The following is a 5000-nucleotide window of genomic DNA, read 5'->3' on the forward strand; positions in this document are numbered from 1 at the left end:
TTGCAGCATCCCAAACCAGAATTTGAAACCTCTGACCAACAACAACAAAAACATTTTAATATACTCTACAACGTATTAGCTAATATTAATGAGATGCTCACGATGGCTACTTACTTAGTTTGTATTATGTCTGTGGATTTTGAGTCTTCATTGATTCTTTTGGTAAAGTAGCCTACATAGGTAGCAAATTATTGGCTACTAGTGATCAATAGGATAGGAAATCACACGTAGCATACCTTGAAAAGCTGTTATTTCAACACCACGATGGTAGATGCTCCACTTCCAGTCCTGGTGTCCGGTTTTTGCGGTAGACAGCGTCCTTAATGTTGCCTCCCGTGGAACTTTCGAGTCTGACTAGAACGTTTCGGTGAGTCGTCGTGCTTTGAACTCGCCATCTGGTGGCAACAACTGCCTTCCGATTCTTGTGTGCTACTACGTGCAGAGTCTCACGCGCTAAACTCAGCTAGTTGAAGAGGCAGATTTCTATCTGAGCATGCGTTTACCTCCCCTTCTCTTGCAATGCGCCCTCGTGAATCCCCTGCTTTCTTGCATCAGCACCCACGGGTAGATGTGGATTAGACATGGAACATATGTCATTATTTGATCTTCAAAATACAGACTGACAAAGCTCGTTACATCCAAGTCCTTCGCTACAAGTCTAATTGATGCTGATCCATAATGCTAGCCTCATACATTATCAGGTATAATTTCATGTCGTCTCTCAAAATGAAATAAAATCTCAAAACATTTGTTGCTTTTCAGTAATTGCTACCAGACAGAAAGCGGCTCGTTGTTTGTAAAGATGAGACGTTTGTCTAAAAAACTTTTAACTTTAAAACTTTACTTATAGGCCGGTTTTTTTTAAACTTCTACTTCACTTATCGACCATTTTTTGTGAACTTTTAAGGCATTTTTATACTTCTACGATTCTCTCCGATTTGGTCGTAGAGGGACACTTTGGCACGCCTTGGCACGCCTTGGTAACACCTTCACCCAGGTGTTGCCGCCCATCCGACCCGTCGGAGAGCCGTCGGAGAGCTGGTCGGAGACAAACGCTTTTTTCTAACTTTTCTTAAAGAGACGGAGAGAGTCGGAGACCCCCTTGGCTGTGATTGGCCAGTTTACGACATCATTTCCAAACAACATCATTTCCGGAATCACATGTCAGGACCTCACATTTCCTGTTTTCTGTCAAAATGTTTTAGTACGACTTTGGTAAACTACAAAGCTGCACAGCATGCAGCATTAGGCTACCGTATTTTATATAAACCCTCGAAAAGTAGCCTACATTTCTCCCGACCACTGTTGGTCTCTTGGCTGGTGGCTCGGTGTTGAAAGTGCCTTCTCCAACCAGCTTCAACTGACATCTAACGTAATTTGCTACGGAGTAATGCTGGCAGCATAATTACTTTGCATCTATTAAATAGGAAATGTATTTCATGTATGTGTAGAACCTATTTAGAATGACTGACTTTACATAAAACGGCAGTGAAAGACATTTGAGTCAAACATTACTTTTGCCTCAATGAGGGTGGCGTGTGAGAGCATAATCGGCACGACAACGTTGTACTTATTAGCAGCACACTTTTGAGAGTTATTGTGAATACGCTAACGCTTGATTTAGCGGAAAATCTAGTAAACGTACGTACCACCTGTCTCCTGTTCTGTTGTTGTTGTAGTTGTCGCTCAAATCGCTACAAGCACGTCCTCTGCTTATAACTCAAACTAGTCCAGCAGCTCCACCATCAACCATTGTCTGTTAGTTGTTAGTTCTCTTGTTGTGTTTCTGATATAACTATAACACTGCATGTGGATTGGTATGAAGACTGCAGTGGGTTTAATTTTCTGCCCCTTACTTCATAGTTCTACGGGTATTTCTGTTCGAAGTGTGCATGCTTTGTTTTATAGTTACGTTTCACGCTAACACTTTTGACAAGGGCAACCGTCTCGTTGCAGATTAAACACATCGGTTTTGTCCTGCCCACAAGCAGCACAAATGCATAGCCTACTTGTCAGTCCACTCTGTCTTAAATTCGAGAGTTTTGGAATCAACTTTTCGTGTGTGAGAGCCTGGCAGATGATCATTAGTAAGTGTGCTAATGTATGAGTTTTTCCAACATATTCATGGTTGAAATCGCAGTCCCACAACTGTATGTTGAGGTATGCATGTTCTTGCTGTGTGTCTGATATAACTATAACACTGCATGATGTATGATGTATGATGTATGATGAATACCGTGGGTTTATTTTTCTGGCCCTGTCCTCAGAGTTTTGGGGGTAATTTTGTTCGAAGTGTGCATGCTTTGTTTCATAGTGACACATTCACGTTACCACTTTTTGACAAGGGCAACCGTCTCGTGGCCAATGAGTGCATTGTCATAGCGTTGTAGTTATTCAAAGGTTACCCAGCGATCATTGCAGTATTAATGTGAAAAAAATACCAAAGAAAATAAGAACGTATTCATTTTATTGGATCGTTTTATAATAGTTTCTGTATTGTATGTAAGATAAGCATATCGTTTTGTTATAAATCGCAATGTTTTTCACAAAAAAATGACCACCACGATGGAGATACATTTGCCTACTCAAGTGAATATATAGCATTAGACATGTTAGTATTGACTGTGCTACATGTCTCCAAGGCCCATGTGACTGCACCTGCCCGACAGGTCTTGAAGCAGCATCCGTGTCATGTCAGTGACAATTGGGAGGAAAAACAATCAATGACTTCCAATAAAGAGGTTATGTGGTAGCTACGGGCTCGACAAACAGTAGTTACCCCACCCAGCGGTCTGGCATTGAATAGGTTGAATAGGCTTTAGGACGCATAGCCGTCGGAGTAGTATGTAAGCCCGACCAGTACGTTCAATTTTTTCTGAATCAACCGCCTGCCCCCGCCCGCCCATTTTTTTTTCGAGGACGGAGAGGGATGCAGAAGTATAAATTAGGCTTTACTTGTGTTTTGACACATTCTCCTACACGCACTCACACACAAACTGATGTGTTCAGGTTGAAGTTTGCCAGTATGCTTTCCTACATTCCAGAAGTTTCTGTGCTTCGCTGTGAAGCTTGGGGGAAGCGTTAGGACAGAGGGAGGAGCTCTCTCTTTCATACTCACACTCTCACACACTCTCACACACACTCACAAGCACACACACACACACACACAAACACATTTTTTTAAATAACGATTGCTCTATTGAATTGACTTTTCACTGATATTGTCAAAACACCACTTGATCCAAAGTGTCACAGCCTCAGAATTTAAAGGCACATCCATGTTCCAATTGATCATTCCCCAAAGCAATGACACTGGTCTTGTAAACTGTAACAGCTAGGCTCTAGTTTTTGTACTCTCTACTTAGGAATGTACAAATTCTTGGAGCAGCTGTGTTTGGTGTTGTTTGTGTGTAATCAGTGTCACAATCAGTGACCCCAAAAAAGGTATGACATAGAGTAGCCTATGTAAAGATTAAAATAAAATAAAAAACTGTGGTACAACTTAAACAGCAGTCAAAATATATTTTCACCCCAACCAATTTCAGTCTGACCAGTCCAGTGTAACACAGGGAGGTCATTGTCCTTACCAATAGGAGGTACATGTAAATATATCCTACAGCCAGTGGTTCTTACACTTAAAAATTATTACTATTAAGCTTTTCTGTTTTTTCCCTTTCCTTTGTGTGTATTCTATAGCATATTGTGCACATCAACAGTCTGCAAACTTACAAAGCCCAAAGTACACAACAGAGGGAATAACTCTCTCCTACAGAAACCACGTTTTTTACCTGCCTGAAATGCCTCATTGGAATCCCAGCCCTTTCCCCTTGTGAGTCTGTCTGGCTTGAGTCTAATTAGAGGTTGAGCTTATGGCTCCAGAACAATTTCATTTATTTATACTTTTGTAAAATTGGCACACTTCACAATCCAGCAGCTATGAATGTAATTTACTCAAGACAATACGGTTTTGGTTGCTGTCTCAGACAAGGCATGGGGTAAACCAAATGTCCTGTATGACATATGACACCAATTAGATAAATGTTGCATTCAACCAACAGAGATCTATCTGTCGGTCGTATGTCTTATCCATGGCCACTTGTGCTTTCAGGTAGGTAGTGTAGTGTGTGTTTGTGTTTGTGTGTGTGTGTGTGTGTGTGTTGATGGATTGTAACAATTAAGTAAGTAAGTAAGAAGAAATGTAACAATTCATTTAATTAGTTTAAGGGGTTTTTAGTCACACACACACACAGCAACCGTGTAAGATGAGTAAGAAGGGGAGGGTCATTAGACAGCCTTCTGATTGGATGGAGTCAGAGTAGATGAGGTAATTTCATTGGGTGAGGAGTTCAACCACTCATGAGGAAGGTGGGAGTGTCTGTTCATGTTTTTAAATATGAGCCCGCGGACTCAGCTCTGCAGAAATTCTACCGGTCTTGTCTTTCTCTAATTGTGGTTAAAATCTGCAATTAAACCGTATTGAGACCAGCATCTGCAAATCCAGCTTCTGTTCATTTGGGACCGCGTTTGTGTTCGTTATGACACGACAGTGTGTTTGTGTGCGAGTGAGTGAGTGTAGTGTGTGTGTTTGTGTGTGTGTGTGGGGGGGGGGGGGGGGTATTACCCTCTGTGACAATCACTAAATTAAACAGTGATAGATGACTTGTTAATGTCATCCATTTCCTAACAACATCGATTTAGGCCCAATCCCATTTCTAATCTCTACCCCTACCCTTACCCCTACCCCTTCGCCTTCGCTTTTTCAAACGGAGGGGTAGCCGAAGGGGTTGAAACGCTAGCCCTTCGAATTGGGATAGCACTTCAACAATTACGTACGTCATCAGTACGCTGCGTCAGCTGTTACGTTACCGGAGAGCGACAGCTGTCACTCACCAGACATAAACAAACATGGCGCCTGCAGCTGTTATTTACACAATGCAACATTTCATCAAACAAGTTTTAAAATCATGAATTACAAAGAAAATACTTTCATTTGTGTGATG

General features: G+C 41.5%; 1 protein-coding gene across 2 annotated transcripts in view; it reads right to left on the reverse strand.

Annotated features, from left to right (window-relative positions):
• The window catches only part of p4ha1b (prolyl 4-hydroxylase, alpha polypeptide I b), a 15124-nt gene extending 14750 nt beyond the window's left edge, over positions 1 to 374 (reverse strand). For both annotated transcript variants that reach the window (XM_080848622.1, XM_080848623.1), the window contains exon 1: positions 237 to 374. The gene's annotated coding sequence lies outside the window, so the exon portion shown is untranslated. The remainder of the gene's footprint in view (positions 1 to 236) is intronic.
• Positions 375 to 5000: the final 4626 nt, after the last annotated feature.

This window comes from Sprattus sprattus (assembly GCF_963457725.1).
Source record: "Sprattus sprattus genome assembly, chromosome: 12".
In the NCBI taxonomy this organism is placed as follows: domain Eukaryota; kingdom Metazoa; phylum Chordata; class Actinopteri; order Clupeiformes; family Clupeidae; genus Sprattus; species Sprattus sprattus.